The following is a 23,872-nucleotide window of genomic DNA, read 5'->3' as shown; positions in this document are numbered from 1 at the left end:
AAGAAACGGCAGACCCCGCCTCACCCCCAGTGACTGACCAATCCGATTTAAAGCGTACTCTGTAATCGTATCATTCTTCCAGCTGTATGCTTCCCTGCTGAATATATTTACTGCTTACCGTATATATAATATCTTATTTATATCTACTAATTGAGGTTTGTTTCTGCACTGCTGGTAAGATGCTAAACTTCACTTTGTTAATTAAGGTAGTTAAGGTGAATCTAATCAGTGCTAGCTAAGGCTACCTAATGGCGGGGAATTACAGCTCTTCTTACAATTGACGCAAGGAACAATTAGTTTAAATCACATTTACCTGCAACGCTATTTAAAGCATCGTCAATATATCACATTTGACTCTGTATTCCTGTTATTACACAAAGGTAAAACAGCCTGACTGATACTGGATTATGTAGGCAATAACAATAATATACAACTGACGTATAATATGAGCTCTGCCAAAACTGCCTGACAGCAGTGTGGAAATTAAAATAAATAAAAATGTATTCTGAACTGAAATGGCTCTCGGTCAAACCGCTTGTTTATCTTTTGCAGGCTGGTGCATGAACACACTCAACATACTCAATACTGTGGACAATCCGTATACACACGGCATCTAGGGGAAAATAACGTATCTATGCCACAATTTTAGATGCGGATTTTGTGAAACTAATACGTTTGCGCTGTGGACCAACACTATACGTTGACGGGGAAGGGGGTAGCAATAAAGATAACACCATTAAACAGTTACACAACATAACAGAAATAATATCGATAGCAGCGTCCCTAGCAACCACCTTGGTAACAATGAAAACGTTGAATGGACACAATTTCCTGAAGTAATCTTCGTAATAACTAGCAAACTAAAGATTATGTGCATCCACTGCACACATCATCTGAAATAACAACTCATATTTCTCGCATCAAATGACATCAAAACGCATTTTAATGGCCAAAGTAACTTTAAAATAGGCATTTTACACCGAGAATAAAACGAATGTCGGCCATGTTTTTTTTTCCTGCGGAGAGAAATGTGAAGATCACGTGACACAGACGCCAGCCATTGGAATGAATGGTAAAAAAAAACGTTCTACAATTTCAGAGGCGTTTTTTGTAGAAATACTACGTCCTACGTTGTGGACCAACGTAGTTATTACACGTGTTTTTGTGAGAGTGGGTTGGTGTCTCAGGGACACAACGACATGCTGACTGCAGTGGGGTTTGAACCTGATCTGAACACCAACGCTCTATCCACTGCGCCACATGCCTCCCTGTTTTCACCTACATTTGATTGATTTTGCTGACTTATAACAGAGCTTATGAGGCGATACACCTCTCGTGAGCGGCCCAGACCTTTCGTATGTTTTTCTGTATGTGGCCCTCAGTGAGAAAGTGTGGACCCCCTGCTCTAGATACACACACCTCGTTGTGAATGGTCCGTGTGAGAATATCTCTCTGTGTTGATTCACCATGACGCCACTAGAGGTCAGCGTGCTGCTGATGCTCAGGAACACCTGCTGGATGCATGTTTTAGAGAGGCCTTATTCCTCTCCTGTAGTTCTATGTTAGTCAGTGGCGTTTTCTCCCGGAGGCCAAGGGAAGCCGGGCTTCCCCTGTTTTTTCAGTTTGTAGTTATCATTTTAATAAATAAATAGAAACACTTTGTTTAGTTTCAGTAATTATTCTGTGCTGTGTGTTGCTGCCATCTCTCCCCATTCTCGATTCTCTGAGGACGGATATTAAACTTTGAAGTCATCATGTCTTTGCTGTCAGGATTACTGTGTGTGTGTGTGTGTGTGTGTGTGTGTGTGTGTGTGTGTGTGTGTGTGTGTGTGTGTGTGTGTGTGTGTGTGTGTGTGTGTGTGTGTGTGTGTGTGTGTGTGTGTGTGTGTGTGTGTGTGTGTGTGTGTGTGTGTGTGTGTGTGTGTGTGTGTGTGTGTGTGTGTGTGTGTGTGTGTGTGTGTGTGTGTGTGTGTGTGTGTGTGTGTGTGTGTGTGTGTGTGTGTGTCCTGGCAGGCCAGTGGGGGAATCCCTTCGTCTTGGCGAACACCAGGTCTCCCTGTTTGAACTGGTCCCGTTTTTCCCCGCATCGTGATAACTCTCACCTCAATGACAGAGAATCAGCAGAAAGGAAACAGAAATATATTGAGGTGACTTAATAACCATCATGTAATCAAGGGGCGTCTGAAAGACACATTTACTCATTGATTATATATATGTAGATTTACCAGTTTTAGTTTCACATGATGTGTAACTCTTCTTTCATTCTATTAAAAGTACATCTTTATATCTGGTATGTAATGAAGGAGTAGTATAAAGTGACATCAAATTAAAATACTTCAGCTAATACAACTACCTGCAATCTGTATTTGAGAAAATTAACTTTATTTACTTTCCAACCATGAAAAACTGTTTATTTTTGTACCGTTAACTGTTGACAGTTATCTGAAATGTATAAACCTCATTAAAAGTTTAAACAGGTCGTTTATTTGAATGTATAAGCATCAAAAACCTATTTCATTCAGTGTTTAGAAAGGGTGAAGTGTAAACTGTGACATACACGGAGTAGTTTCTATGTAGAGTATCATATATGTTGCATTCATTTAGTAGCATTTATACATATATTCAGGGTGCTGTAGGCTAGGGAAGGCTAAGCCTTCCCAAATATATAGTCCTTAACATCTATCTCTGTGCATATCACCATTCAAACATCTTTTAAAAGTTGAACAAACTCCACACAGCTCAGTAAAGACTGTGAAATGTTGACTTTATTTGATAATTTCAGTAAAAATTAACGTTCATATTTCTCTTTTTGATTATAATACTGATGAACGTTCAGAACAAAGCACTTTGGCAACTTATCACATACGTTTAAAAAGCTTAATAAGCACCGTAACTTTCATGATATCATTTTTCCGTCATTTGTTTCCGTGAACGGCCGACTGTTGTGTGACGTCAAATGCTGCGGCTGCAAGGCATTGTGGGGCAGCATTTTCTCCTCTCCTTTCGGTGAGGGAGGTCCAGTGGTTCCTAAGCTAAAGGAGGTTATAAAGGAAGTTTCAAACCTCCTTTCCTATCATGTAGAGAATCAGCACTTATCATGGCTGCCACTGAGGGACTTCCGGGTCATTTCACTCCGTCAGGAAGGTTGCTAAGCTAAATGGACTATTCGACTGCAGCCCTGGTACTTCCCCTACCTCCCTACTCTGATCTGTGACCTGGAAGAGGAACAGGAGACAGCTTCCTGCAGGGCGGGAAACTTATACGAAACTTATACTTTGTCACACGGATAAATGCAATCAGATGCAGAAAATACACATTTCACCTCCCCTGATGAACAAGTTCAAACTCTAATATCATAAACATAATGTCTTATTTGAATCATACCTGTAGAGGAGGCATCTAGAGGTTGCGTAAGTGATGTGTAAATCATGTAAGTGCTTTGTTAGTAATTCTATCGCTGGAAGTGGAGTCGAAAGAGATGAGTTTTCAGTCTGGAAGGCGTGCGAGCTTTCTGCTGTCAATGGGAGCTCATTCCACCATCTTGGAGCCAGGATAGCAAACCCACGTGTTTCTGCTGATGGGAACTTGGGCCCCCCTCGCAGTGCGGGTGCAGCGGAAACGGTTCATTGTAAGGCTTTAACTGTTGCTGTTATCTGAAAGGTATAAACCACATTCAAAGAGAGAAGAGGTCGTTTCCTACCTTCAGAATTTTTTTTTAACCAGTTTCTAAGTATTGTTTGTTTCATTTCCAGCTCGTCCTGTCTTTGTTTACAAACACAGACTGCTAGCTCTGAAGCTAACCAGGGTTGCCAAATGTGCAACCCAGTCTCACGGCATTTCGTATTCACCAACACGATTTTTAATCTATTGATTCGTGTTCACCATCACGATTTGCCCCTTTTTTTCGTGTTGCACAGCACGATTTTAAAAGCAATGTATTTCCACTGGTAATGTGTTTCGTGCCTGCAGGCTGCAGCACGTCTTTTTCTCCGGTCGGGTCGTGGAAGACCGGAAGCTGGGGGCTCAGAGCCTCAGGATACTGAAATCTGTATTTTTTAAAATCTTTTTTTCCTTCTAATTTGTTATTCTTTTCAAAATAACACACTGTTATTTACTCACCAATAACACACAATTATCCTTGCTTTTATTTATTGGTTTAATTCCATAATCTCGGGCTTTTTTGGCGTCCGTCAGGAACTGAATTTCAAAATAAATATAACAGGAAACAGACGTCGGCATTTCGAGCGATTACCCAAGATCCTCAGCTATGGTTTTAAGCTCACTGATTGGATGTGTTAGCCGCAATGCATGCTGGGATTTGGTGTTTATATTATATGAAATCCGGAAAACATTTTAAAAGTATAAAATAATACTTAATTCCGAGTGCTCTTGCTTTTCTCTTTGAAAGTCATCACATAACGGCATTGCAATACACGGTTCGGCTGCATTACATATTACAGATCTGCCGTAGTTCTTTATTTAGAGAGCCCTGATGAGAAGACCTTTGGAAAAACTGGAAGAAATGGCGCCGAAACTGAATACTTGACGTGGATCATAAATATATCAACAATTAAACAACATCTTCAATTTCTCTTCACACAATACGTCTCCTTGCAGTATCTACACTAATTCGGCTGACTTTTACATTTGATCTAATTCATAGATAGGTTATATTTACACCATAACGGTGCACAGCTGATAGAAAAGGACTGTAGTTTTTAAAGATATTACTGATTTTCTTTGAATGTAAGAATGTAAATACTGAGTCTGAAATAGTATAGAAATATGCTGTAAAATGATGTGAAAGCATGCATAAAACTATACATCTTCAGATGTTGTACATACACACTAATAATACAAAGTTATTATGGCTGTGTGCACCTTGTGTGCACCTCCTAGTGGTTAAAGCACGTTATTGAATTATTGTTTGTATGTGTTATATTTGACTAAAAAAATATTAAGAGTACATACTTTCATAGGGGGAAAGTATAAATATAGAAATATAGAATATAAAAAATCAAGAAAATACTATAAGTGATCTCTAAAATAAAACAGTTTAGTGCAGGATGTACACAGAAATTAATAGGAGGTGCAAAACAGAAAAACGGATTAACCTTTATTTAAACATTAAATATTAAGCCTGACAAAGTAATTAACGTCTAATAGGCTATATTGCTTTCCTGCAATGTTAACTATGTTGAAGCACTTATTTTAACTGATATTATACACATTAATTATACTCTTATGTATGTAGATAGAATAAGAAATGTGCAGAATATGACAGTTTAATGGTGGAGGTACACACATATTGATAGATGTCTTGTAATGCACTGTTGAGGAACCTGTGACCCAAGTTTTTCATTCATTGCATAACTACACCGTAGTTGTGTATATGTCAATGAACCTTTGAAAATCTTGAAAGGGATGTGCAAAATAGCCATAATATACAGTCTTTAATTAACTATTAGTAGAGAATAACGAGTAATGAATATACTTTATTACTTGTTTCCATTCATGTCAATTGCAGATACATGTTTAGTCTTCTCAAGCACCAACTATCAAATATCTCTCCTGATTGTTGGCACTTGACAATCATCTTACCTGAATTGTACTCAGGTGTAACTAAAGTCTGATTTAAGGGTTGTTTATCTTTCACATAATTAATCAGAATCTGCAAAGTAACTCAAATAAATGCAGTGGAGTAAAAATACCAGGTAACCTCTGAATTGTAGTGGAGTAGAATTACAAAGTAGCAATGAGCTGTCATGTGGGTATATGAATGCTATATATTGATGCTGCGCATTATGGACACAAGTGATTTTCACCCATTTATTAATTATATGTTTTACATTTGATAACACCAATGTGTTTAATAATGGCAACTTCTAATTGTGGGAAAAACGAAAACGTTCAGTAGAGACGTCCCATAGAACATTTTGCGAAACACAATAGCCAGCATGTGTAGTTCTGGAGGGGTGTTAAATTCCAGTTTTGGATAGTCTGGCGTGGTTTCGTTCCATTTCACACAGCTGTTTGACGCTCTGCGTAACCTTACGGGAACTGTAGTCCTAAACGATAGCTGGGGATTATGGGTAATGTAGTGTCTTCGGCCATCCTAAACTCAGAAATGTTGACAATCGCAATGATGCTCGAAATGTCCCTTATAGGCCTACGTCTGTTTCCGGTTATTTTTATTTTGAAATTCAGTTCCTGACGGACACCAAAAAAGCCCGAGATTATGGAATTAAACCAATAAATAAAAGCAAGGATAATTGTGTGTTATTGGTGAGTAAATAACAGTGTGTTATTTTGAAAAGAATAACAAATTAGAAGGAAAAAAATATTTAAAAATACAGATTTCAGTATCCTGAGGCTCTGAGCCCCATTTATTTTCCTCACAGACGGCAACAAAAGTCCGAAATTATACGATTTAAAATAAAAGCAATAATTGTGGCTTGATATTGAGTAAGAACATGTTTTTATGAACCACACAGCTTCCGGTCTTCCACGACTCGACAAAAAGACGTGCTGCAGCCTGCAGGCACGAAACACGTTACCAGTAGAAATACATTGCTTTTAAAATCGTGCTGTGCAACACGAATAAAAGGGGCAAATCGTGATGGTGAACACGAATCAATAGATTAAAAATCGTGTTGGTGAACACGAAATGCCGTGAGACTGGGTTGGAACACCAGGTCTCCCTGTTTGAACTGGTCCCGTTTTTCCCCGCATCGTGATAACTCTCACCTTAATGACAGAGAATCAGCAGAAAGGAAACAGAAATATATTAGTCATATTGAAGTCATCATGTCCTTGCTGTCAGGATTACAGTGTGTGTGTGTGTGTGTGTGTGTGTGTGTGTGTGTGTGTGTGTGTGTGTGTGTGTGTGTGTGTGTGTGTGTGTGTGTGTGTGTGTGTGTGTGTGTGTGTGTGTGTGTGTGTGTGTGTGTGTGTGTGTGTGTGTGTGTGTGTGTGTGTGTGTGTGTCCTGGCAGGCCAGTGGGGGAATCCCTTCGTCTTGGCGAACACCAGGTCTCCCTGTTTGAACTGGTCCCGTTTTTCCCCGCATCGTGATAACTCTCACCTCAATGACAGAGAATCAGCAGAAAGGAAACAGAAATATATTGAGGTGACTTAATAACCATCATGTAATCAAGGGGCGTCTGAAAGACACATTTACTCATTGATTATATATATGTAGATTTACCAGTTTTAGTTTCACATGATGTGTAACTCTTCTCTCATTCTATTAAAAGTACATCTTTATATCTGGTATGTAATGAAGGAGTAGTATAAAGTGACATCAAATTAAAATACTTCAGCTAATACAACTACCTGCAATCTGTATTTGAGAAAATTAACTTTATTTACTTTCCAACCATGAAAAACTGTTTATTTTTGTACCGTTAACTGTTGCTGTTATCTGAAATGTATAAACCTCATTAAAAGTTTAAACAGGTCGTTTATTTGAATGTATAAGCATCAAAAACCTATTTCATTCAGTGTTTAGAAAGGGTGAAGTGTGAACTGTGACATACACGGAGTAGTTTCTATGTAGAGTATCATATATGTTGCATTCATTTAGTAGCATTTATACATATATTACTGTTAATGCAAATGAGAGATATAATCCAGACAAACAAAGAGTAGAACAAGAACGATATGTATCTCTGATATGTAGCTAAGCCAAACGGTTCATTGTCAAGCTTTAACTGTTGCTGTTACCTGAAAGGTATAAACCACATTCAAAGAGAGAAGAGGTCGTTTCCTTCCATCAGAAACATTTAACCAGTTTCTAAGTATTGTTTGTTTCATTTCCAGCTCGTCCTGTCTTCGTTTGATTTTGATATTTAATTACACATATGCGCACTAAATGACCATTTCATTTCAAACCTTTATTTAACCAGATTGGTCCCATTGAGATCATAGATCTCTTTTTCAAGGGAGACCTGCAGCATATAGGTTCCACATGAAACATAAAACAATAAAGGACATTATACATTATATTTACAGGATACATAGTTATAGACATTTACAAGTGCCCATTGTATCGGCAAGCATTTCATTTACCCTAGCTTTAAAAACATGCAGAGGAATGAGATTGCTCAGTTTCAATTCTTGCTGAAGATTGTTCCAAGCAAGTGGAGCTGCGCACATAAAATCTGTCTTACCTGAGACAGTCCTTGCTCTTGGCACATCTAACAAGACCACATCATGTGACCTCAGACAATAGCTGCTTGCAACTCTCTGTGTTATCAGTGAGCAGATATAATACGGGAGTTTACCCAACATAGCTTTATAAATAAAAGTGTACCAGTGACTGAGCCTCCGTTCAGAGAGAGATGGTAAACCTGCCTTGGTATACAGTGTACAGTGATGAGTAAGCGCTTTACAATTTGTGACAAATCTCAGAGCACTGTGATACGCAGCATCCAATTTGCTCAGGTAATTGGCAGGTGCATTCATATAGACCAGATCCCCATAGTCCAGCACAGGTAAAAAGGTCACAGTGACTAGCCTTTTCCTGGCCTCAAGCGAGAAACAGGACTTGTTTCTGAAAAAGAAACCTAGCCTAACCCTCAGTTTTTTTAAGCAGGTTATTGACATGAAGTTTAAAAGAGAGACAATCATCAAGCCAGATACCAAGGTATTTGTAACAGGCAACAACTTCAAGTTTTGTTCCTTGCGTAGTTACAATATCTAAAACAGGCTCTGGTGTCTTTTTAGCTTTTGAAAAGAGCATTACCTTGGTTTTATCCACATTTAAAAGAAGCTTTAGTTCAGAGAGCTGAGTCTGAATAGTGTTAAAAACAGCTTGTAATTTAACAACAGCCTCTTTAATGGAGGGACCTGCACAATACATCACAGTATCATCTGCATAAAAATGTAAAGTAGCTTCATCCACATTATCACCTACACTGTTAATATATATGGAGAATAAAAGTGGTCCTAAAACAGAACCTTGTGGTACACCATTAGAAATGTTTAACCATTCAGAAGACAGCCCATCAAAGTGAACACATTGGGACCTTTCAGAGAGGTAGTTCACAAACCACCCCACTGCATGGCTGGATATGCCAATACTGAGTAGCCTCTGCTTTAAGATGCGATGATCAACGGTGTCAAACGCTTTGGAAAGGTCAATAAACAGAGCTGCACAACTCTGCTTATTATCTAAAATAGTAGTAATGTCATTTACCACTTTCATTGTCGCAGTGATGGTGCTGTGTTTCTTTCTGAATCCTGACTGATGTTTAGACAGGATATCATTTATACATAAAAACTCCTTTACTTGTTCACTCACTAAGCGTTCGAGCACCTTAGCCAGAACTGACAATTTAGAGATTGGCCTATAGTTATTTAAAATAGTTGCCTCCCCTCCTTTCAGTAAAGGCAAGACATAAGCAGACTTCCATACTTTTGGAATTGTGTTCGTGCTGAGGGAGAGGTTAAAAAGAGAAGTAAGGGGTGGAGCAATAAAATCTGCAGCTATCTTTAAAAAGAAAGGTTCTACGTTGTCCGGGCCAGCCGGTTTCCTAGGATCTAGCTTGGATAATGCTTCATGAACAATACCAACAGTTAAAGGAGTAAAACTGAAAGGGTTTTCCAGACCACATTGTTCAGAGCATTTCAATATTTATTTTGCTACTTTGTACTTCTAATCCACTACAGTTCAGAAATAATGGTCGTGAGTTGATGTATCGCTCCAATACACACCTCAATGCTTTATATTGTAGTCTATCCATTTGTAAGTGATGTTTTTGCTGCTGCTCCATACGCTATACAACCATAGTCTGTTGTGGACCTCATCATTGATCTGTAAATGTCTACTAATGCTTGTTTGTCTGCGCCCCAGTTGCATCCAGCTACAGCTCGCAATACATTTAATACTTTTAGCATTGTGTTTCCACTTGATTAATATGCATTTCCATGTGTGCTTGCTATCAGACCACAGTCCTAGGTATTTGAACTCATTCACCTTTGTCATTGGACGATCATAGTGTGTTAGCTGTTGGCCATCAACCTTGCGTTTGTTTGTAAATACCATGTAGCATGACTTGCTTTCTGACATTTTGAATCCAGTTATATGACCACCTCTCCACTTCTTTAATCACTCTAGCTTCTCCATTACGTATGGGGCACGTCTTCCCCTCATCTGCGTGTAGAGCCCATTGGATGCATGAGTCTAAGCACGTCAACATGTCATTAATCATGATGTAAATAATATTGGACTGACTGCACTCCCTTGGGGAATACCGTTTACTATTTCTAAATATTTGGAAATATCTGCTCCAACCTTTCCTCTAAATGTTCTGTCTGTTCAAAAGGCCCTTACCCAATTGATCATTCTCCCTCCAATACCCATTCTCCTCCATGTGATCAGTAGCCCCTCCTCCACACAGAGTCAAACGCCTTTTCAATGTCAAAGTACACTATTGCCATTATCTCTTTCATTTTCAATGTTTTCCCACGTCATTACTCACTCTTACTAATTCCACATCCAGAGCTGACCTATTATCCCGTCTCTTCTCCTTCACCTTTTCATTCTCTGCTAGTAACTGCTGTGTTTGCTGCCTATGGATATCACTGAGATGCTCCCCACTATGTAGTGCTGCAAGTGTCCTTCCTAACATACCTGCCTTCTCTTTATCTGTCACTGCCAGCCTCTCCCCATCAACCAAAGCTGGCATTTTAATGGATTCCTGTTCCCACTCATCTGCTGAAACATGGACCAGACATCACCTGATGTTACTCCTCTGCCAACGGTAGAACAACATTCTCTCCATGTTCTCTTGTGTGTATTTTACTGTCCTTCGAGCAGCTGCCCTTTTCCTTTGATACTCTATATAACATTATTTTGTGTCATGTTTCTTTAATTCACTAAGTGCATCGTTTCGCTCTTTAGTAGCCCTGCTGCATTCCTCATTCCACCATGGCACCACTTTCTCCCTACCCTTGGTTGTTGCTTTGGGCATACTGTTCTCTGCTGCATTTAGTATATGTTGCGTTATGTGGCTTGTAATGACCTCTATGCTTCCCTCTGATGTTAGCAGGTGTACCGACTCCTCACACCATATCCTACATTTCCCCCAATCAGCTTTAGCAAAGCACCACCTGGTTATCACACCTCCTTCCTGCATATATACATTATTATTCATTTTAGGAAGCACTGGATAATGGTCACTTCCTACAGTGGAGTTATTCAAAACAAACCATTCGCATGTATGAACCAAACCGTTTGTTACGTCCCGACTAGGGAAGAGGAGAGCAACATACACCAGATTGGAATTGGTAATAATTATAAATGGCTTTATTATACCAGGGTGAAACAAAATGGCAGGCAGGCAGCCTGAAACAAACAAAGTGGCCACAAGGGCGCATAAACAACCAAACAAAGGGACGACTCTAAAAAGGGAGCCTGTTTACATACAAAGAAATAGATACACTAAATAGTAACTAAAACCCTCACTGTCAAAGTGGTAGGCTACTAACTAAAGAAAAGGAGGCTGTAAAAAAACACCACTAAACTAAACAACTACCGTCAACTTAGAAACTCAGATACTCTAATCACAGTCACATCTAATCATATCACACTACTAAACACAGACCACACAATTTAACCACAGACCGAAGAGCAAGTAGCGAGAGGCGTCTGTCCCAGGCTGTGTAGTCGTCTCCAGCAGGTGTGCGACGGCTGTATGCTGCGATTGGAGTGCGTCGGACCCAGCGTGCTCCAATCACAATCTTCAGGGGGCGGACCAGGAGATGGCAGCCAATCACGACAGGGCAATCGCACAGCTCATTTACATGCAACACACATTAACACAGTTAAGAGGACCAGGAAGGCAGCAGCCGTATCAGTTTGACACGAATGTCAGATCCAGGCATGAGACTTTCCCCCTGTTAACATCTACTCTTGTGCCATGTCCATCATTAAGGCATACTAGTGTTCTTTCTTCCAGCATTTATTCCACTATGTTTCCGTTACTGTCTGTATGGTTGCTGCCCCATAGACGGTTGTGTGCATTGAAATCACCACACCAAACTTCCTTCCTATGTTTATTTTCTGCCATTTCTTTAAATATAGCAGTGGTTAGATTTGGACATGGGTTGTATACATTGATTTTCCTAATGTTATCTTGTTTTCTAGGGTTGCAGATGTCCACTATAATACAGTCTATACCATCAGGAGATTGCACCTCCCTATATGCCACACCATCTTTGAGAAATGACTGCAGGACTTCAGGTCTGCGATGTGGACAGTACACCTCAAATACATCACTACACAACCTGGGGTATTTGAAGATAAGGGAATGACATGTTTATAATATCCTGCAAAACACAACAAATATGCAGGGTGACGAGTCTGTTTCTAAGGCCATTTTATATTTGGTAGTCTGATCATTTCAACAAGAGAATAGAATCAAACTGAAAACATCGTAAATATGTTCCAGATACATGAAGCATGTGAACAGTGAAACTCGCTCATGGACTTTAAGGTGAATACTTTAAGAAAAGGTTTTCCCACACTCTTTGTAGGAGCCATTTTATGGGTGTTGTTGGTGTCTCAGTTTACCTTATTTATATGAATAGAGCAATATTATTTTGAACACTTGGTGGCGGGGTGTATAAAAGGGGTCAAAGGTGACAGGAGAGGAAGAGGACACAGCAGGAAGAGCATACCGATTCTACCGGCCAGGCCAGGCCAGCCCCAGCAGATGCTCATACTACAACTATTGACACCGTGTACTTAAACCTTGGTATGTAAAGCAATAACACATCATTCTAAAACTGCAGCAAAAGACCGGAACTTCATATGTTTGTGTCTGCGTCAGGATCACTCTAAACCCTCCTGTGAAGTAATGGCAAAAATATATAGGACACTAGAACATTTAAACTGCCATTACATTAAGTAGAATCGTACTCTATGAGTGAAACTGGACAATAAGAAACCGACACCGTCATCCCGGATCAGCTGGACAACACGCCACAATCAGCTGGAGATTGTCACCACCTGCGCTCATCAAGAGGCGAAAGGAGAGGCCGAGAGCCAAGGCTGGGAAAGCGGCCGGGTATGACAAGCATTAAAACTGGATCGTATATTGGAATCATGAGCTGTACTGGACAATGGCTTGGATTTAATGCTGCAATAATGTCAGCTGGTTGAAACAGCTCTCGGCAGACGGACAGCCAGAAAACGAAACTTAAAGGAACAGTGAACATTATGCATGTCAATTCTGACGTTACATCAACAGATGGCGCTGTTGGGATGGGATCTGTAATGGAAAAAAGGATTACCCAACACAAGGCCAATAGAGAGGCGAAGTCCCTCCCTTTCCGGTGGAGCTCCATGGGACCTTATTTCGAAACAATTATGTATTGAAGTTAGTGTTAATTTCGTCAGCTATTTTTTTAATTTAGTTTTAGTCTTAGTCCTGTGTTAAATTTCCTTTTTAGTTTTAGTCATATTTAGTCACCTTCATCCTGTTTTTATTTAGTCAAGATTTAGTCGACTAAAAGTCTGAGCATTTTAGTCTTATTTTAGTCAAAGAAAACTAATTATTTTAGTCTACTTTTTGTCAATGAAAACTGTTGAGTCTTTTTTAGTCATCAGATTATATAGAACATTTCAGTCAAACTAGTCTAGCCATAGTATATATAAATAAATAAGATTATCTTGTCCTTATTTGATGAAAAACACAGGTTGAATGATTAAGAAAGCAGCTTTGCAGAGAGTATCTGGTCAGGTTTGTGGTGTTTTTACCAGCTGTTTTGCCACATTGCTTCCCTTCTGATAAAACAATGCATTCGCTTTTTTTCTCCGCCTCATTGTAGCGAAAATGGGCCCAAATATCACATCGTTTCTTTCTCCCAAGCAGTGGTGGCTTTAGACTTTTTCGTTGTCAGTCATTTTGACGGACAGGATCGTAACATTTCCGTCATAATCCATTATTATCCGTCGAGTGCACAATGTATCACTCACTCGCGCTGACGGGGGGGGTATTCGGTTAACGCGACCACTGCTCCTAAGCCCTGTTGTTGCCATTTTATTTTCTGTTAAATAAGGTTAGTTAGACCCGAGTCTTCCTGACAGTTCATATTGTGCCGCTGCCCGGTGTAATTCAAATGTACCGCCGCGCGCAGCACAGAAACAGCTGCTGCTCTGCCGCAGCACCGGAAATGGAACTGCTGGGAGAAAAACTGACTATCAGAGATTTAACGTTATCTTTGATAATATTTCGTCTCCTCATTTTTCGTCAACGAAAGTAAAGAGAGATTTTGTCATAGTTTTTATTTAGTAAACTACATTTTCGTCAACGATATTGCATGATGATTTCGTTACAATTATTGTTTACTGCCGTCGGTGCCGTCTCGTCATCGTCTCGTTTTCGTCATGGAAAAAAAGGTCGTTGACAAACATATTTCGTCATAGTTTTAGTCAACGAAATTAACACTAATTGAAGTCAATGGAGAGACAAAGACTATCTTTCGATCTCGTTTGAATTGTGCCACAAATTACGTTTGTCAATTTAAAAGATAATTTTGCAAGTAAAAAAAGAATAATGTGTCGTAAAACTGATAACACATTTGTTTGTGTGAAACGCTCAATGAACTCCATCTCTGGTCTCGCAGAACAACACACGTCACCAAGATGGCCGTCACTACTGTCTTGTCAACAAAAGGATTGACTACCCTCACTATCACCACAATGAAACACGTCCAGAAGAATGTTATGCAAAGCTGCCTGCCTTCCTTCCTTTGATTCTCTCTGAACTGCCTGGTCTTTTAATGTCAACCATTTCTGCAGATAGCGTTTAGTAGAAAAGATCGGCGATCGGCGATGCTAGCGTTAGCATTTCTCCCCCGGGCTTAAATTGCGTATTATAGAATGATCACACCGGTGACAGTACTCTTCAAAGAGTTCACAAAATATGACTACTACTCTTACTGTTTAACATGTTGGGTTACTTGATGTTACTTCATGTTAAGGCTAATAAAAATGACACGGCTGTAATGCTAACTAACGTGCTAGCTACTAGCTAGGTAGCTAACTTGATCCAGCCGCTCCTGGTCCTTTCATCAGACGGGAAGCGAAAGAACGAGGTAGACCCATTGCTGGTATGATAACAACCTGGTACTAAGTATGTAGGCATCTTGTTAAAGTTATCTTATCTTAGCCAGTGCCATATAGATAGATTCTATTTATATGGCGCTGATCTTAGCTATCTCTTAGTGGAGGAAAACAATTGTGACATCACTTACACAACTCTGGGATTAGTAATCTTTGTAGTTGCGTATTTTTCATAGTCTTATATTTCAACAGTTTTACGACGAACTGTGACTTTTTTGACATGGAAATTATTTTTTAAGATTTACAAACATCATATGTGTAATTCATGGCACTATTCAAACGGGATCGAAAGATACGTTTTCTCTATCCATTGACTTCAATACATTATTTTTCCAAAATAAGGTCCCATGGAGCGGAAGTAGATGGGGGGGTGACTTCGCCACTCTATAGATGGGAATTGTTTATTGTAAACTGTGAAAAAAACGAAATATCCTTAATTGCGGCTCCTACACTCCACTATGGGTTTTCTCCTGAGTGAACACGAAGATGTGATTTGAGAGCAATTGATGACCTGAAAGTTGTCCCACACTCTTCACACCTGTACGGTTTTTCTCCAGTGTGAATACGGTGATGTCTTTTGAGAGCACCTGATGTAGTGAACGTTTTCCCACACTCTTCACACCAGTACGGTTTTTCTCCAGTGTGAATACGGTGATGTGATTCTAGAGCACTTGATGTACTGAAAGTTGTCCCACACTCTTCACAGCTGTACGGTTTTTCTCCAGTATGAATACGTTGATGTGATTTGAGAGCACTTGATCTAGTGAACATTTTCCCACACTCTTCACACCAGTAAGGTTTTTCTCCAGTATGAATACGGTGATGTTTTTGTAGATCACTTGATGTACTGAAAGTTGTCCCACACTCTTCACAGCTGTAAGGTTTTTCTCCAGTATGAATACGTTGATGTGATTTGAGAGCACTTGATGACCTGAAAGTTGTCCCACACTCTTCACAGCTGTAAGGTTTTTCTCCAGTATGAATAAGTTGATGTCTTTTGAGAGCACTTGATTGAGTGAAAGTTGTCCCACACTCTTCACAGCTGTAAGGTTTTTCTCCAGTATGAATACGTTGATGTGTTTTGAGATGACCTGATCTAGTGAAAGTTGTCCCACACTCTTCACAGCTGTACGGTTTTTTCCCTGTGTGAATATGCAGGTGGCTCTTTAAATTGCCACATGTTGTGAAGGATTTGTCACATTGCTGACAGCTGTGACGTCTCTCTCTTCCTTTTGGTTTCTAGAACAGATGGACAGAGAAAGAGAGAAAGTCAATCTAAAAAGCATAAATACACAAGTTAACACAATAAAAACTCACTTAAAGTGGACCTATCATGCTATATTTGAACAATATATTGTAGGGCCATACCTATATAAAGTATATATAGTATTTTTTTCAAAATACCAAAAAGATCCTGCATTTTAGCCACGCCTCATTTCGCGCTATTTGCTCTTTCCAGCGCTGTTTTTGCAGGGGCTGATTCTGTGAGCTGCAGCTGACCCCGCCCCCCTGTAGCTGACCGCGCCGCCTGCAGGACAGGGGAGCGTGCTCTGAGATCAGCTGCTGGGCTGCAGCGGGGAGAAGAGGGGGAGAAAAAGAGATCTCCGTCCACCATGTTTTATTCTTATAGAAGAAAGAAGAGAAGTAACGGGGCAGAAACCCTCCTTTTTACGCAGCGGTCCAGACATAGACATCAAACGGCGACACATATTCAGTGTGCAGTTCCTTTGGCATTATTGCAGGGATATCTAGATACTTCCCAAGGTTTGACATAATGAATTGTGCTACTTATAAAGCAAGCAACGATGTTTTCAAATCTGTAATCAAAAAGCTCCTCAAAAACGTTATCGAAGCAGTTCCTGCCGTTGCTACCTTAGTTCAAATGGTAACAACGGACTATTTCTCTTAGCGGATGCATGTCAATTTAAATCAATACAACTATTTTTTAAATCAATAAAATAATTTTTTTAATCCATAAAAGCATTTCAATTAATATTGGGAGTCATGTCTTTACTTTGTTGAGAATGTGGCCGTGTGATAAGCGGGATAATGTGCACATTGCATAATGTGCCTTCACGCTGATCTAGATCCCTCCGCTCCGCTTACTGACGTCAGTAAAGTCTTCAAATCTGGATCAGTCTGTATCAGATCCGTTGCAGCCCCTTTTAAGAGATTTGGGTATGGAGGAAAATGGAGAGGGTTGTGTTTTCTGACACTTGGTGAGGTCCCTGGAACACCGGGGACACATGTTCATGTATAAAAGACGTACTAAAGTGCATTTTGCATGATAGGTCCCCTTTAATATAAACCTTGAGTTAACAAAATACTACTTATCAACTGTTTGTGTTTATTATATTTGATACAGTCATACAGCAATATTCTAACCAAAGTATATACCAGAGGTGGGGGACTCGAGTCACATGAGTTGACTTGCCTAATTTTGGACTGCATGTGTTTCAGTTTTACACGTTCTCTCTCTCTCAGGCACCGTGAAGCGTTTTCATATGGACTCTAAAGATCTTTAGAATCACGTGACTAACATTGATAAAAGACTCGACTTGACTTTGACTTGGTATTCATGACTTAGGCTTGAGACAGATGACTCGAAAGGACTTTACTTTTTAAAATAAAATATTTGCATTTGTATTGTACGAAGCCCCGAGAGGGCAATGAAAGAAAAAAAAGAGAGAGAAAGGAGAAAGTAGGAAGTGGAGCGCAGAGGAGACGGCCGTTTCATTGCAGACTGTTATGTTTATGTGGGGAAATACATACATTATTTGAGATATATTTCAAACTCGGACTTCCTTTTAGGGACATTTCGGCCAGGGGTGTAGAGTTATTTGTTCAAGCACCGGATCGGCAAAACAGGAGAGTCTGTAAACCAGTCTGTCTTGACCTATGTATTCATGTCTGTGACTCTCACAGTATCTGCTGCCCACAGCTGCTTTATAGAAGAAAAACCTCCTTCACTTCATGAAATCTCTGCAGCACCAGGAGGCGGTGCCTTCACTTCATTAGGCAAGGCAAGGCAAGTTTATTTATATAGCACCTTTCAACACAAGGCAATTCAAGGTGCTTTACAAAAATGAAAGACATTCAGACAACGGCATTTAAAAACAGTAAAAGATAATAAAATAAACATAAAAAGAAAAAATACATGAATAAAAAGTTACAGTGCAGTCTAAGATATGAATAGTTCACACAGAAGTTCCACTTTACTGATGAACACAACGGCTCAGTTTCAATTAAAAGCAGCGACAAAAAGATAAGTCTTCAGCCTGGATTTAAAAGTAGTAAGAGTTGTAGCGGACCTGCAGGTTTCTGGGAGTTTGTTCCAGATATCTGGAGCATAATAACTGAACGCTGCTTCTCCATGTTTAGTTCTGACTCTGGGGACAGAAAGCTGACCAGTCCCTGAAGACCTGAGAAATCTGGATGGTTCATAATTTAGCAGAAGATCAGAAATGTATTTTGGGCCTAAACCATTCAGTGCTTTATAAACCAGCAGCAGTATTTTGAAATCTATTCTTTGACTCACAGGAATCCAGTGTAAAGACTTCAGAACAGGAGTGATGTGATCCACTTTCTTAGTGTCAGTGAGGACTCGAGCAGCAGCGTTCTGAATCAGCTGCAGCTTTCTAATAGATTTTTTAGTGAGACCTGTGAAGACACCATTACAGTAGTCAAGTCTACTGAAGATAAAAGCATGGACAAGTTTTTCCAAATCCTGCTGTCTTTTAATCCTAGATATGTTCTATAGGTATAATTCTATGTACTGGTGCTGCTGGATAAAGCAGACTGGTCCGTGTGTGGTGACGCTGTGCCGCTGTCACATCTGCAACTTGATTTCTGCGTCACGGACCAATTTTATATTTGTGTGACAGAAACAATTCTAAAATAAAAACACTTTATTGTCCGGCCGCGGCCGAAAAATCAAACAGCAACGTTACTACGCTATAATCGATAATCGAGCAGCGAGCTATTGAAAAGCTGCCCGCGAGCTACCGGTAGCTCGCGATCGACGTGTTGGAGACCCCTGCTCTACCCCTTTCCAAACATAACAAACTAATCTCTTCTCATCCTGCACCTGTCCGCCGTAACCTTTGTTCCCTCTCCCCCTCTACCTTTGCCTCATCTGTGCTCACAGCCCTCCCTTCCTCTGACTCGTTCCAACTCCTGCCTCCAAACTCTGCTGCAGAAACTCTCCTCTCTACTCTCTCATCCTCTCTGGACTCTCTCTGTCCTCTCACATCTCGGCAGGCTCGTCAGTCCCCTCCTGCTCCCTGGCTAAATGACGCACTGCGTGCTAATAGAACCGTCCTTCGGGCAGCAGAGCGGAAACGGTGGAAATCCAAACATTGCGACGACCTCCTAACCTATCAGGCTCTCCTCTTTCTCTGCTTCGATCTCTCAGGCAAAAAGCACTTTCTTTCAAGATAAGATCCAATCTTCCTATTCCAATCCCAAAAAACTATTTTCCATCTTCTCCACCCTCTTGGACCCCCCCAAAGCCCCTTCCCCCCCCTCCCTCTTGGACCCCCCCAAAGGGCCCTTCCCCCTCCTCCCTCTTGGACCCCCCCAAAGCCCCTCCTCCCTCTTGTACCCTCCCAAAGTCCCTTCCCTCTCCTCCCTCCTGTCAAGCGACTTTGTTAACCACTTTGAAAAAAAGGTTGATGATATTTGCTATTCTTTTTCTGACTCACCTTTACTCCCCGCTGGGTCACCAGACCCTCCTTTCACCCGCACACTAACCTCCTTCTCCCCTCTCTCTCCAATTGAGGTTCTTACCCTCATTACCTCTGCCCGCCCTACCACCTGTCCTCTGGACACTATCCCCTCAAACCTCTTTCAGACTATCGCTCCTGATATTCTACCATTTCTCACCCATTTCATCAACACTTCTCTAACTTCTGGTCACTTTCCAAACAGTCTCAAGGAGGCAAGAGTAAACCCTCTCCTAAAGAAACCCACTCTCAACCCGTCTGTTATAAACTACAGGCCTGTGTCTCTCCTCCCGTCTAAAACACTTGAACACGCTGTCTTTAAACAACTCCCCTGTTATCTCCATCAGAACAACCTTCTGGATCAGCACCCGTATGGTTTCAAGGCAGGTCACTCCACAGAAACTGCTCTCATTGCTGTCACTGAGGAACTGCACACGGCTAAAGCAGCCTCCCTCTCCTCTGTCATCATCCTTTTGATCCTGTCTGCTGCATTCAACACGGTGAACCATCAGATCCTCCTTCGCACTCTCCAAGAACTTGGAGTTTCAGGCTCTGCACTTTCCCTCCTCACCTCATACCTCAAAGACCGTACCTACAGTGTAACTTGGAGAGGGTCCGAGTCCGACTCTTTTCAATTAACTACAGGGGTCCCTCAGGGCTCTGTTCTTGGTCCACTCCTCTTCTCCCTGTTTTTCATATCACTGCTACGCTGACGACACCCAATTAATTCTGTCCTTTCCCCGCTCAGAGACCCATGTCGTCGCACGCATCTCTGCTTGTCTAGCAGACATCTCTCAGTGGATGTCTGCTCATCACCTCAAGCTCAACCTTGACAAGACTGAACTGCTTTTCCTTCCGGGAAAAGATTGTCCCACTGCAAGGAATCTGGGTGTGACCCTAGATAACAATCTGTCCTTCACTGCAAACATCGCTGCTACAACCCGCTGCTGCAGATACACGCTTTACAACATCAGGAGGATGCGCCCACAGCTGACCCAGAAAGCCACGCAGGTTCTGGTCCAGGCTCTCGTCATGTCACGCCTAGACTACTGCAACTCCCTCCTGGCTGGTCTACCTGCATGTGCCATCTGACCTCTGCAGCTCATCCACAATGCAGCGGCTCGTCTGGTCTTCAACCTTCCTAAATGTTCCCACACCACGCCGCTCCTCCGCTCCTTTCACTGGCTTCCGATAACTGCTAGAATCCACTTCAAGACACTGGTACTTGCGTACCATGCTGCGAATGGATCTGGCCCTTCCTACATCCAGGACATGGTTAAACCGTACACCCCAGCACGTGCACTCCGCTCTGCATCAGCCAAACGACACGCTGCGAGGGGGACCCAAGTTCCCATCAGCAAAAACACGTGGGTTTGCTATCCTGGCTCCAAGTTGGTGGAATGAGCTCCCCATTGACATCAGGACAGCAGAAAGCTTACACACCTTCCAGACTGAAAACTCATCTCTTTCGACTCCACTTCGAGCGATAGAATTACTAACAAAGAACTGCTAACAGAGCACTTATATACTAATAAAGGACTGGCTTATCTATAGCCAGTTGTGTAGCACTTGAAATGTTTGGCTCTATGAAACCTGATGTACTTATATGATTCTGTTTTCTTCAAGGTTGTGTCTTCCTGGTCGAATGTACTTAATGTAAGTCGCTTTGGATAAAAGCGTCAGCTAAATGCAATGTAATGTAACTATATCAACAAATTTGAATAGATTGAGTTTTTTTTAAATATGTGAGTTGTGTGTTCATATTTACCAACACATGTTATTATTTTTTTATTTTTGTGTGTCACTACCCGATCTGCAGCCCTGCCCTATCTGCAGTGCGCATGTGCGAGATGCTCCGCCATATTTGTCAACTCCATACGGCAACTCTAATAGGACATATTGGGTTAAGTACAACTCCTTTTATTGGGTAATTTTATTGGGTTAAGTACATTGTCAGAATAAGTGAGAAATGGATGTAACTTCTGTTGGACAGCTATCATACATACTGAAGAAATATTGACTGAATGTATGCAATATGTATGGCATTCATTGTTTATATCTAATTACATTAACTGTGAATGTCCTTCATTGTATTTCAAATAAGAATTTTTTTTTTAATAAAGATATTTGAGACGTTTATGACTGATGCAAATGCACGATGCAAATCGGGCAGCCGTCTAGACGTCAAATGTCCTATTAGAGTTGCCGTATGGAGTTGTCAAATATGGCGGCCCATCTCGCACATGCGCACTGCAGATAGGGCAGGGCTGCAGATCGGATAGTGACAATGTGAACCACAAAACCAACATCAGCCGTTAGCTGTTAGCCCTCAGAGCTCACAGCTCCTCATATCTGTTCAGAAACTAGACAGAAGTTAAACAAGTACAAACCACAGACTGTCCGTGTCATGGCGAATACAGTCGCTGCTTTATTTATGTCTGTAGAGGGCGTTCCGAGCTGAATAAGGGCGTTAAATGAAGGCAAGACGCCCGCCTGGCGGAAACGCTGGAATTAGGAATATATTGTGATGAGTGCACACTGACCTGAGCTCCAGGGGCCTCCTTCTTCTCCTCCATGCTGCTCATCAGCTGTCCTGATGAAGACCACAGAGCTGCTTCATTATTAATATAATACAAATATTTAGATATAATTCATCATAAACTGTCAGCAGTGAAGAGGAGGAATTCAAAGAGTTTATTCAATGATATGTTCTATTTCTAGATGCTTATATGTAGTGTTTTATCACACCACGTGCAGTGCCTTGTCTCATATATGCTGCTGTGAGTAAACATGTTCCAAATTGATCCATTTGGTCAATGTGATGCTAAGCAGAGGAGAACATGATAGAAAGGTCCGATAGTTATTAACGTTACATGCAAATTACTTTAACCGTTACGATAACAAGTTGGTTTTCTGTGTAAATTATTATATATATATATATAATACAAATAATTAGATATAATTCATCATAATCTGTAGCAACTTACATTCTAACTTACAGCTCACAGTTTGTTCACTTTTATTTCATTAAAATGACTATATTCACATAGAAAGTGACATTAATGGATGTTTGAACCACGGTTATAGCGCTATCCGTGTGTAACTATCACTAAGTTCACACAGAAAGCAAACATTAGCTAGTGAGACTGTTTAATGTACTCCATGTATATGTTACGGGTCCCCGATATGAAGACCACAGTAACAGTGAGGATACCTGTGAGCAGGTGAGACAGGAGCAATGAGGACACAGGTTATTTGGTTTCCTTCCAGATTGCTTCTGTTGGTAGTTGTATTACACAAACGTATTTAAACATCTAAATTCTCTTATGCATTTCAATATATTTACTTAATCATAGGGATGTCCCGATCACCTTTTTTTTCTCCCGATCCGATTCCGATCATTTGATTTTGACAATCTGCCGATACCGATTTTTCCCGATCCGATCTTTATGTAATGCATTAAGAGAAAAAAAAGGTAACAGATAACAGCTGGTCATCCAACATGATGAATTCAGCTATCTTGACTGTTATTGTGTTGGCCTTTTCACGGTTCTGGGGCAGTTTCTCTTTCCTTTTAAAAGCCTCTGAAAGGGTCGGTTGTTTCAGTGCCGTTACCTGAGTGGCCGCTGTGTACTCGCCGTGTTGTTGTTGGTGTTTGTTTCTCAGGTAGCGTATTAGATTGGTCGTGTTGAACGTAGCTCTGTTCTTTCCACCACGCGGAACCTCCGCCTTGCAAACATTGCATCTGGCTGTTACACTGCCTTCGCTTTCAATTTTATAATACTTCCAAACTCCTGACATGTGCTCTGTCCCGACTCCCGAGTCACCAGCTGAACGTAGCCTCTCGTTAGCTTACTGCTACTATTAGACACTGCGCCCTGCCCACTCTGTTGCCAGATTTCAGAGAAATAAGCAACCAGGTCTGAAAACAAGCCCAAAGGAAGCAACACATACATGATGTTGTGTAATTTTAAACCAAAACTAAGTCCTCAGGATGACTTTAAGACGTGAACATG

General features: G+C 40.8%; 2 pseudogenes; one reads left to right on the top strand and one right to left on the bottom strand.

Annotated features, from left to right (window-relative positions):
- Positions 1-23,872, top strand: part of LOC117441148 (zinc finger protein 208-like) — a 447,659-nt pseudogene that overhangs the window by 331,344 nt on the left and 92,443 nt on the right.
- Positions 1-23,872, bottom strand: part of LOC117441147 (zinc finger protein 721-like) — a 424,075-nt pseudogene that overhangs the window by 398,539 nt on the left and 1,664 nt on the right.

The sequence above is a fragment of the Pseudochaenichthys georgianus genome, unplaced genomic scaffold (assembly GCF_902827115.2).
Source record: "Pseudochaenichthys georgianus unplaced genomic scaffold, fPseGeo1.2 scaffold_151_arrow_ctg1, whole genome shotgun sequence".
NCBI classification, from domain to species: Eukaryota; Metazoa; Chordata; class Actinopteri; order Perciformes; family Channichthyidae; genus Pseudochaenichthys; species Pseudochaenichthys georgianus.
This window is presented reverse-complemented; position numbering and strand designations above follow the sequence as displayed.